The 13114-nt window shown below is 30.4% G+C and overlaps 2 pseudogenes; both read right to left on the reverse strand.

Moving 5' to 3' along the window:
• Nucleotides 1-10534: 10534 nt before the first annotated feature.
• On the reverse strand, nucleotides 10535-11486 carry LOC150038686 (uncharacterized; annotated as a pseudogene).
• A 326-nt stretch (nucleotides 11487-11812) lies between these two features.
• On the reverse strand, nucleotides 11813-12874 carry LOC150038687 (uncharacterized; annotated as a pseudogene).
• Between the last annotated feature and the right edge of the window lie 240 nt (nucleotides 12875-13114).

Genomic DNA, 13114 nt, shown 5'->3' on the forward strand with positions numbered 1-13114 from the left:
AACTTCAAGAATGATGAAGATCCCATGTGCATCTGGCAAAGAATGCACCATTACGGGTACATCTTATTATCTTTTCTTCAAACAAGATATAAAATAATAAATTTCTGTCACTCAATTATTTAACCTCTGTCATTAATTAAAATTAGAACTGTTTGTTCAATTTTTGTGTATATATTTTTAAATGTCCAATTTAGTCACTATGTTTTTAATAAATCTTAAATTTAGTTTCTACTATTAGTTTATTATTGTTTTTTAAAAAGAACTTATTGCTATCTATTAGCATTTTCACTGTAAATTTTCGAAACATATTCACATATTATTATTTAACCAATTTATGTAAAAATTATCTTTGAAGAACTAAATCTTAGATTTATTGAAAATACATTTTAAAATTGGACAGCTAAAAATACAAAAACCAAAATTAAACAAATTCAAAATATTGGACCAAAATGGTATTTTTAAACATTAATTTATTATTCAATTAACTATTAGAATTATTTCAGATTATATTATAGAATAGAATATAAAATAAAAATTAGAATTCTTTTGAGTTCAAAATTACAGATTTGAGTTTTAAATTTATTTATTTTTACATGAAATTATTAATTTTAAGTATGATTTACCTTCCTAACTAGTGATTAAATTAATTAAGGCTTAAGAATCGGTAATTAATTAAAGGTTAAATTATAATTTTTTTTATTCGTGAGTGTCTAGGCCAACTTATGCGCATTTCAACTGATCTCACGAGACAACTCGAAAGGTAAATTATAATTGAAGTACATAAATTTTGATGTTTGTGTTTATTTGATCCTTGAACATTCAAGACGGTCTCATAGATCCTAAAAATTCAATTTCATATCTAATAAATTCTAGAACTTTAAAAATATCGAATAGATTCTTGAACTTTTAATTATATGTCTAGTCTAATAGGTCTTTGATATATTAAAAAAATTAACTATTAATTAGATATAAATTTGACTTTATGTCTAATATAACTTAAAATTTCAATTTTGTACCTAGTAGATAAGTGATTTAAAAAAAATAAAATAAAAAATATTTAACCTATAAGATACATGATTGCAAATCAATGAATCTATTGGATACAAAAAGTAACAGTTTAAAATCTATTAGAAACTTAATAAAGTTTAGGACTTATTCGACAATTTTGAAAGTTTAAATATTGAATAGACACAAGACTCAAAGTTAATAATAATAATAATAATAATAATAATTAACCAATTACATACCTCCGTAAATTATTCATTTATTAGGCATAAAAGTTCAATCATGTTGTAGAATTGAGAGCAAAATGAGTCACTATGAGAATGGGAATACCGAAGAAATAAAGTACAATATATAAAATTAATAACTAAAATTTAGAAAGAAAAAAAATATAGGAAATTAAAGTAGATTTTTTCTCCAAATTTCTTTATTTCTCACCGATGTCCACTTCTTTACAAAATCTATGAATGTCCATTATTTATAGAAATTTTATCTGTGATATATTTGAACACTAAACATGGACATTATATTAAATCTATATTATAATATTTATAATAAATGATTTTTTTTGTTATAATAATTTTTTGATTTCCATCAATCTAAACATAGTTATGGTTAAGATTAATAGTCTCGACCATGAAATCTTAGGATTGCGATTTTAGATTTTTAAAAAACTATTAAAATCGATAACCAAACGTAGATATTTAATCGAGATACTTATATAAATAGCATAACGTAAATATATATTTTTAAATATAGTAATAAGTTTAAGAATTTATAATAAATTAGATGGTGAAAACCAACTCAAGTTGAAATATAAAATAAAATACGAAAATTTAAAATTCAAATTTATATTATATTAGTCAAAACTAAAAATTATACCTTTTTAAAAGCTTTTTTTTAATACTATATGATATATGTTATGATATGCTAAAATTTAGTGATAATGAGATATGTGATTCGAATCTTTCCATACTTCAATTATATTAAAGATATTTGATAATAGCTCAAATTAGTCATTGGAAAATATATAAAACCTCGGTGTTAATCCTTGGAAAATTTTTAAAATGATTGTGAAAGATGGATATTTTTGAAAAATTTCGAAAATGCCATCGAAACTAGAAAGAAGGGATAGGGTAATGGGTTAAGAAAAGAGAATGAGAAGAGAGAAGCAAATAACATACCACTGGTAAAGTAGTAGGAAAATCCAGCTCTCTGGATAAGTTTAGAAGCAAGCGGGAGCTAGATGAACAGCAGACGAATCGAGGATCTTCCGAAGCGCTTTGGCCGGAGTTTCTGTCATTAATTCTTCAACAATTTAGTTCAGTAAAAGCAGTTAGATAGAAAAGGAAGAACGGAAATGGAGGAGAGAACATGTTGGAGATGAAGAGGAATGAGTGTGTAGTACAGTGTGAGGATGAGAGGGGAGAAGTCTGGGTACATATAGGATCGGAAGAAGGATGCTTCGTCCACTGCTTTCCTATGTTCCAAACTATAATGAATTTTCAGACCTCAAATTAACAAGGGAGTATGGACTTCACCCGCACATTTTCTAATTATAGTTTGTCATGTGATAAGAGTGAAATGCACAAGTATAGATACATCTTGGCTTTAGTTTAGTTAAATAGCAAGTTTGGTCAATGTTCTCAGGCCAAATACATGACACATAGTAGGAGTGGTATGTGATAAAAGGAGTATAGAGATACATGATGGATATCAAGCATCGTCTAAGAAGATAAATGGATTTTTTGGTCCTTGAAAATTAAATCGACGAAGAGGGTTCAAAATGATGCATGAGAGAATAGAGGGAGTGAAGAGGAATCCAATTTCTAATAGAAGCATATGATTGCTTTGTTTCAATGAAATTCGTACATTTCAAGTTATAGAATACTAAATGACAATAAGTTAAGCATGCCTTTTACAAGTTGTTGGGGAGAAGAACAAGTTACCTTTGAAGAGTTTTTCTTCTAAAATTTCTCCCGGTCTTCAAAAGCATAACACGCGCAATTGTTTTAGTAATAACCTAAATAGTATGTCGTAGATGGATACCTTATCCTGGTGACACTACGATTACGACCCGTTTTTTGTAGATGTTACAATTATTGTAAAGTGCTACAAATGATATGATATTCTAATAATTCATGTGGAGACATATGAGTGGAGGTGTTCTATACAAAAAGATTTGTATAAGACTAGACCACCGTGAATAGTCTCTTTATATAACGCCATTAATAATAGATTTAAATTTCACCAGGATGACCATTGGTGACATGACATAAATTCTGAGTGAGTTAGGAACACCTGCCTATGAAAGGAGTCCTTTGATTTGTATGGGTAAGAGTGGCCAGATCGCTGACTCAATAGCTTACCCTTTTGGGAATTTATCTGATTAAGGAGCTGGGAATATAGCTACATAAGACGAAATTCACTCATTCCTTAATGTTGGGGTAAGTAGCCAAATTGCTCTCTTAAGGGCTGATTCAAAGGCTCAAATAATGTGGCGCCACACTTTCTTTTGGCTCAAGAGGGGTTTGGTCATAATTGGACTATGACTTATTGTTCATTAGAGAGATCAGTGATACTTAAGAAGTTAGATGTAACTACAAGGGTAAAACGGTAATTTTTAGCCTAACTGTACTTATGAGCAATTTGTGAAGGGTCATCGCGTTGTTGACTAGTTATATCTAATGGATACGGAAACATATTTATAGTACGAAGAGTGCAACTGCAGGTCTTTAGTGAAGTGACCGACAATTAATGGATGTTGATTAATTTAATTAAAGAAGTTTAATTAATTATTCAAGTACTATTAGAGCTTCAATCTACAGGTCCATAAGGTCCCTTCTGTAGCTCGATATGGATTATTGAAAATTAATTTTAGACTAATTTGAATTATTCAAATTAATTGAGGGAATTAATTATATATGATATAATTAATTTAAATTAATTATATGTAATATAATTAATATAATGTATTTGATACATTATAATATAAAGTTTATTTTGAGAGGAATTAAATATTTGAATGTGATTCAAATAATAATTATATGAATGAGATTCATATAATTAAGTTTAATATGAATTGGACTTATATTAAAGACCATGTATTATTGAGAGAGAAACAAATTATAGGTTATATTGTATTTGATACAATATAAAAACTATAGGTTATGTGTTATATTTGATATAACATATAGTTTAATATATATTATATGATAAAGTAGTTATCATATAAATATATATTAAAAAAATTTATTAAAAGTAATTTGTTAAATTATTTTGAATTTTATATTAATTTTTGAAATTAATATGGGAGGGAGTTGTAACTCTCTCCCCCTCTTTTCTCTCTCAGTAGAACGTGTGTGTGGGAGTTGGCTGAAGATTTAATATCTTCTTTTCTTTTATTTTTTGTTTTCTCTAGTTCTTCCTAGAAACACACGGAAAAAAAATTCCTCTTTAAATATTTTCTCCCTCCCCCAAAATTCAGAACTACACACTCTTGAGAATTCTCTTCCCATCATAGAATATAGAAGAAACGTTTGTGATGGTATCCTTATTGACGGGCTTTTGGTGCATGTTTGATCGTAACCGGAGAAAAGGAAATTCGTAAAGAAAAGGTTTTGGCTTCAAGGGTAAGTTCAGATTTCTAACCCTTCTTCCTCCTCTAATTTAAAGCATGCTGTAAATTTAACATTTATGCATAATTATATGTACCGTGAATTCAATTCTATGAAAATATAAAATTGGGACGATCCCGCTTCCGCAATCGAACTTCATCGTTCTTTCACTTAGGATGTCTAGGAATCTTCAGATATCGGGCATCTTACAATACCGTAAAACAAACGCGGTAATCTAGATGCCCACTCCATGAGAATCTAGGATGTCCACCTAACTATTTCAACATGCATAAACCACTTTTTAACTATAAAATTGTTACAATCAAAACTTCAAATTATATAATATTGTTTCAATTTTATCCAATTTGTGTTCGTTTCATAAGGTTCAAAAAATATAATATCCATATCAAAGCGAGCATAGCTTGTTATAATTACCATATACTTCTACCTTTGGGGTTGGAGGTTTAAATCCCCACACCTTTCCTTGTTGTAATAAAAAAAAATCATAAAAGAAATAGTCGTTAATGTAAAATGTGAAAGCGCTTATATGGTTAAGTGATATAATAGTGAAAATAGTTATAATTTAAAATGAATGATTTAATAATAAAAGGTTAGTTTAATCCTAGTAATTTTGTAGTTCAAGAATTTGATAGAGAAAATAGATATAATTTATAATTAATTTTGCATTTTGCACCATTTAGTTTCTAATAATTGCAACAATTTCTCATTTCGACTAATTTCTTTAATAAGTTAAATATAAACATATTACGATTCTTATCACCGGCATCAGTGGTCTAGTGGTAGAATAGTACTCTGCCACGGTACAGACCCGGGTTCGATTCCTGGCTGGTGCATTCTTTTTCTTTACTTTTTTAGAATTTATTTATTTTTTAAAAAATACCGATTGTTTTTAAAAATATTTTTACGGGAAAAAAAATACCTTGAATATTGGGTAGATTGGAACGCCCAGGAATTGAAAAAAAAAAAAAAAACTCCAATTTAAATTACAATTTTTTTTCTAATTTATTTAAATTATAAATTTAATTCTTATTATTTAAAAAATATATATAATTGAGTCTTTATAATTTTAAAAGCATTTAATCTTTATTATTTTATATAACCTCATAAATAGTCTCTATTATTTGATAAAATTATCAAAATTAGACTATGCTATGGTGTAAATAGAATGTGATTAAATTGGGTAATTAGATAATAGGTTTAGATTAATTCTCTCCTTACCCCCACTTGTATTAAAACTCTATAAATAATCTTCCACCCAATGTATGGACATTGAATGAATAAGATTTTCTTTCAAAATTTGTAGTCTATATCAGACTATTTATGAAAAATTTATAAACTATAAGGACTAAATTCTAGTGGGTGGAGTAGACTATTATAACTCATTTCATGTTTGGGGCTCCAATGGATACTGGAAACAATCTAAAAATATAGTATATGGAAGTGTTGACCAGTCAACTTTTGAATTTTTTTGATTTCCAATTATACCAACAAAGATTATTCTTAACAACCTTTTAAGAAAAAGAACATAGTAATGTTACTTTCAAATTTCACATACTCTATAAGCACAATATCCCAACAAAGTCAATAATGCTCATAGACTTTTTCAAGTCCCCTCCCCCCAAAACGTAATACACTTCAATCAAATCATTAAAAAAATGAACTCACATACAATATGAAAGCGAAATTGAAATATAGTAACAATGATGTTGTTGGGTTTTATGTCCTAAAACTCGCAGTTTGTAAAATGATAAAACATTTTTTATAATTAATAAACTTATTATTGATTTTATAAATTATATGAAAGTCTAAATCCAATAAACTAAGACCCATGACTATTATATGAGTACTTGAACTTTATGTGGAGACATAAGAGTGGATCAGCTTTGAGTAAATAGTCAAAATAATCTATAGTACATGAATAAAGTTGGGTACTTTATTCTTGGGTACCTTAATCTGGTAACACTATTGGATGCAGCCTACTCTGTAGTTATTATAAAGAGTAGTAAAGTGCTACATACGAAGTGATCTTAATTTGTACATGTTATGACATAAGGAGTGGGGTGTCCTATGCAATGAGTTTGCATAAGATCGGACCAAGAAATAAGTCACTCTTACTTTATAACGTGGTTTACTGTATAAGACTGACTATTTCACCTAGATGACCTAGGTAACTCGATCTTAATCTTGAGCTAACTATGAACTCCTGTTTATTCGGGATTATCCTTAGATTTGCATAGGTGAGGATTGGCTCAACAGTGCCGGCTCAATAAGCCTCCCATTTTAGGGGTAAGACCTAATAGATAGCTGGGGACATAGGGTGCAAGATGGAGTTCACGCCTAGCTGATTTAGGGATAGGAGAAAGGTTGTTCTCTCAAGTACTGAATCCAAGTCTTGAATAAGGGGCCCCACCTTCTCACTAGGCTGAGAGAGTTTGGTTTGGTGATTGGATCACAAACCAGTTGTTCATTAGAAGATTCGTAGGAACTTAAGGAATAAGACGTAATCTCGGGGGTAAAACAGATATTTGACTCAGCCGTTATTACAAATAACCTGTGAAGGGTCGACTTGCTGATTATGGTTAAATCATGTGGACATAATATATCTATAGTGAAGCGAGTGAAACTATGGGTTTTAATGGAGTGACTCATTAGTTAACTAATGGGGTTAATTTGGTCTAATGAGTTTAACCAATTAATCTCGAATTGTTGGAGCCTATGATCTATAGGTCCGCGAGATCCCCTTACTAACTCGTAATGGATTAGCTCTAGAGTAGCGTGAAAAGTTAATTTGAAATGTTCAAATTAGAATTAAGAGAATTAGTAATTATATGAAATATAATTACTTGTTTAAATTGAGAATTAAATGAAATAAGAGAATTTATATTTAAATATGATTTAAATATATAAAGATGGATATCTGTAAAAATTAATTTAATATTTGATATTAAATTAATTAGTTTTATTTAAAAATTAATTTATGAAATTAACTTTATAAAATTAATAAATTTTTTTCAGTTTTAAAATCATAATTGATTTTGAAATTGATTTTGATGGATATTGGAAAGTTGGCATAATGCACAAATGGAAAAGAAAGTTTTTCCATTATCCATCTTCTACTTGCTCACACAAAATCCATCACCATTACCTTGTGTTACTCCAAGCATGAGCTACAACTCATGCAACTATCTTCCTTGCATAGTGGTCTGCAATATATTGAAGAGTTTGGAGTGAATTTTTGGGCATGCAATCAAGATAATTTTAGAGAAAATTTGTGGTGAAGAAAGTGTTCTTCAACAAGATTGCTGCTGTGAGCAATTCTCCATAATCCCTCGATTCAAGCTTGTTTTGAGTCCCACACTCAATCTAGAGCACCAAGAGAATAGTGGAGAAGTTCTTGAGGTGGTCTGCAACAAGATTCGGAGAAGATGGCAATTGGAGATTGTGCTTTGAAGAGGTTCTACAAAGGTATGTCATGAAACTCACTTGTTTTCTGCAAGAGCATGTTTTATATTTTGCCAAAATTAATGAATTAGAGTGCTTAAATGATCCTTGTTGCTTCGGCTGTTGCTAATACATTCCTACAGATGTTTACCATCTCTTCAGCTAGACGGGCATACCCTTTCCTACTACATGTATGTGGAAGCTGTTTTTTTCTTCATGACTTTGTATTTTTCACTTTTCAACTACTCAAATAGAAGACATTCAATATTTTTATCAAAGTAACAATAGGAAAAAGTAAATGTACTCGTTTTGAAGTAAAAATTTTCATACCATGAAGTTTGCACTAGTCTTTTTAGTCACAAAATCCATCCAGTCTTCTACAAATTGCAAATTGTTGGGCATTAGCTTCAAAAGTGTATCCTTTGTTGGGGCATCTCAAATTTGTTTCACTAGACGAGATTTTCCTTCCCTCCATAATCTACCCATCTTTTGGAAAAAAAAAAAACCTTTTTTGCCAATCTTCATCTACTTGTACCTTGACTAAAGTTATGAATAGTTAGTAATAAATCATAATTATATGTGCATTCAATTTGAATTATATAAATAAAATAAAGTAACTTTATACTTGGATAGATTTTCATAAGACTATTTTCAACCTCATAGGTAGTTTCTTCCAGTTCTCTAAATTCACTGGTACAACCTCTCTCACTAGTGGACCAAGAAATGAAGCTAATCCTACCGATTCATCCCCAATGGGTTGTCCATATTCATTGAAAATAAGGGTCACTCTAGATTGTATATCAACGACTATTATCTTCATCTTTGTAGGGTCCCTTGTTCTTTTTGGCAGAGCCATTATTTCAGATGGGGGTTCATTGATTATATGATCTTCATTTTCAAGTCTGTTTACATTAGAAGTTGTTGTTTGCCTATGAATTGCTAATCTTGTTCGAGCAGACGGTGAGCCTAATGTAGGAATTGAAGTAGGATTACCTTTAGTTGTCTTCTCATTAGGATTGGGTGAGAAATATTCAGGGTGGTCATTCAGAAGAGGTAAACTATCATTATCATAGTTAGATGCATTTGATTTTTTCCTCTGGATCATTACGTCTTCTAGTTGGTGGTCATACAACATTTCATCACTACAAATCTTCCTTCATAGAGATCTTTTCTTTTTTCCCTTTTGACTTTTAATTCCAAGGTATCTTGTATAGTCTGAGGTGGTAGCATGTTTCTTTCCATCTCAACCTAAAAGCATCATTAATAAATAATCAATAGGGGTCATATGTTAAAAAAAAATAATGAACTCTTTTTATAATATAAATATTTACCATCATTTGGGATCTCACTACAGTGGAGGTGGCTTATCCAATGACATACACATCGATATTGATACAAAGTTATGAAGAAGGATTTATGAAGAAAGTTAATTGATAGTAAATAACTTACATCAATATATTGTATTTGCCAAAGTGGTTAAAAAGTTTTTATAGAACAAAGGTTAGATCATGTAAACGAAGCACCTTTAAAAAATAAATATTATAAAGTATAACAATCACAAACAAGCATTTAAACAATGCATCAAACTGCTCCTCAAATTAAAACACCCTCACAATCTTGTCTTGCATAAGTAAGCTCATCACTTTCGTCAATGTCAATTTCTGCACTACAAATTTGTTCATTACTAACCACAATACCATCATAATTCTCACCTTAAATCTCCAAGTCATGAAATCCTCTTGGTGGTGGTTTTAATAGACATACCAACTTGAGGTGTCATGTTCTCTAACAAAAAACACCTGTTTGGCTTGCGATGCAAAGATGAAAGGCTCCCACACAAATATGCTTTGGCTTTTATGTAAATTAACAAGAGTGAATCCTTCCTCGACTTTTACTCCATTACGAATATTTACCTAGTCGCATCGAAAGATTGGAAGTTAGTAAACACAATAATCTAATAAGATGGTTTCTATAAGGAACTAGGTTCACAACTTGAGATTGATCTTTTGCACTGGATCTACATAATGTTCTAGCATGTACAACAACACCACTATTTTTGGTTGATTTTTTAGCACTCTTTATGTGAAACCGTTGCCCATTTATGATGTATCCAGTGTAAGACATAGCATTTTTTCTGGGCCCATTTGCAAGCCATTTTAACAAGTCAGAGTAACCTTCAACAGATGAATCTAATTTAATCTGATAAGAATAAACATACCTACTTGTTAGTGAAAGTATATTATGGTTTTAAATTTCCATTCGTTATTAAATAGTTAGTATTACCTTGGATTTCAACCATGATGGAAATTGTTCTGTATGAATCTTCCAAAGTAGATTAGAATCTTTTGCTAGTCTTTTATCTAAGATCATGAGTTTATTCATATGCATCCTACCCAATAAGATGTCATTAAATAATAGTCTTAAATTAAACTAAGTAATATTGTTAAAATAACTCATTCAGTAAATGGTTCCACCTCTGCTGTATTGAATAGAACATATCGATGTACATTCTCAAGTACATAATCAAATAATACAATTGGAGTTCCAGAAGATATAGGGAGACCCTCTACTATGACATCATTTTGGTAATCTTCATTACGTTGTTGTTTATTCACTACCTTAACTGACTGTTTAAAATACTTGTTTGAAAAGTTAACACATTCATCAGTTAAGTAACATGCTGCAATACACCCTTCTGACTGTGCTTTGTTTCGTACATAACCTTTCAATATCTTCATATATCTAGATTAGTTATTATTAGTATACACAAGACCACAATTATCAATATATCAAAAGTCAAATAGTTACCTTTCAAATGAGTACATCCAACGGAATTGAATAGGTTCGTATATACAAGCTTTACGACCCAAATGAATAACCAAATGTATCATTATATCAAAAAATGAAGGTGGAAAGTACCTTTCAAAAAGACATAAATGTCCACCACTTCTTTTTCAAGCTCTAACATAACCTCTCTGTCAATTATACGTTGGCAAAGTTTATTGAAATATGAACATAGCCTGGATATTGCATGTTTTGGACCTTTCAGAAGCAAGCCTTTAAGCACCACAGATAAAAGTTGTTGCATCAACACATGATAATTATGAGACTTCAACCCCATCACTTTGCATTCATCTAATGATACACACTTTGAAATGTTTGAACTGTATCCATTTAGCAATTTTAGTTTGTACAACCTTGAACAAAATAATTTCTTCTCAGACTTCGACAATGTGTGTGGAGCAGGAGGTAGGTAAATTATCCCTCCTCGTTCTTGAGGATATAGGTCAGGGCAAATTTTCAAAAGTTTTAAATCTTTTCTTGCATTAATTCCATCTTTTGTCTTTCCATTTATATCTAATAATGTACTATAATACTCTCACACATATTCTTCTCCACGTGCATGACATCCAAGTTGTAGTGTATTGGTAACTCCTACACAATCAAAGTTTCAAATCGTTAATGATCTAGTTTGAACCTCAATAATTTGAAACTCGATAAAATACACCATAAACTTAGAGTTCGTTAACCTTTCAATATGGTAGATCGAAGAAAATTGATCGCTTATTCCACCTTTTATTTAACGATCCTTTATGACTCTTGCTTTTTCTCTTTTCACCTTTCCCCCAACAATTATCAAAATCTTCAAGTTGGGTATAAATTGCACTACTTGTTGCAATTTTGGGAGGTAACTCTTCTTCTATTTTCCCGTAGAACCATGTCTTTTTTCTCTAATACGGATGAACCCTTGATAAGAATGATAGACCCATATGTGCACATTTTTTACTATGTTTCAACCAATAAGAACGAGTATTATCTCCACAAATTGAGCATGCATATTTACCTTTTGTGGTGCATCCGACAAGATTTTCATATGCTGGAAAATCATTTATAGTCCACATAAGAATTGATCTCAAATTAAAATATGTGTTACTTACAATATCATAAACTTGTACTCCTTTCCATAGTTGTTGTAAATCTTCCACCAGAGGTTGTAGATAAACATCAATATCATTTCCTGGTTGTCTAGGGTTAGGAATCAATAATATCCATTATATTTTCCTTTTTCATGCATAACCAAGGAGTAAAGTTGTAAGTAACAAGCATAACTGGCCAACAACTATACCGACTACTCAAATTGGAGAATGAGTTAAACTTATTTGTAGCAAGGCCTAACCTTAGATTGCGTGGATCTATAGAAAACTCAGGCCACTTTTTATCAATTGTTTCCTATGCAACAGAGTCAACTGGATGTCGAATTTTTCCATCAATACTTTTATGGTTCCAATGCAAACATAAATTTACACTAACTTCATTTATTTTAAACATCCATTTAAGTCGTGGAATGATAGGAAAGTATCTCAATACCTTCACAGGAACACCTTGTTTGATTTGATTTGTTCGTTCATCAATCTTCCATCTTGAAGTCGTATAATGAGGACAACTTTCTAACTTTTCATTCTCATTTCTAAATAGGCAACAATCCTTAACACATGCATGAATTTTTTGATAGCCTAAATCAAATTCCTTGAACAATTTTCTAACTTCATAAATAGATCTTGTAATAACATTGTCCATTGGGAGCATGTCATGCAAAAGCCTTAAAAGGTTGGTGAAGCTTCTATCTGACCAACCATTAAAGGTTTTCAGTTTATATAATGCTACAATTGCTGACATTTTCGTATACTTTATACAACTTACATACAACGAAGTATTGCCTCTTGAACCTTTCGAGAAAAATTGTTTTCCTTCCTTGATGTAGACTGGTCATTAATGTTGTCCTCTTCTACCATATATGTGTTCTCATAGAATTTTGTTGCTTCAAACATAAAACTATCATCAACTCATTCTGGACTTCATCCCCTTCATATACTTCTCCATGATGACACCAAATATTTTATGTAGGGTCAATTCCCTTAATGACCAAGTGCTCATTTATGATTTCAAAATCACAATGTCTCATATTTCTACATTCTTTACATGGGAACAAAACTTTATTGCCATTTGACTTCATTTTCTTCATTTTTTGTAGA

This window comes from Benincasa hispida, chromosome 1, assembly GCF_027475165.1.
Source record: "Benincasa hispida cultivar pf3 chromosome 1, pf3_genome.v1.1, whole genome shotgun sequence".
NCBI classification, from domain to species: domain Eukaryota; kingdom Viridiplantae; phylum Streptophyta; class Magnoliopsida; order Cucurbitales; family Cucurbitaceae; genus Benincasa; species Benincasa hispida.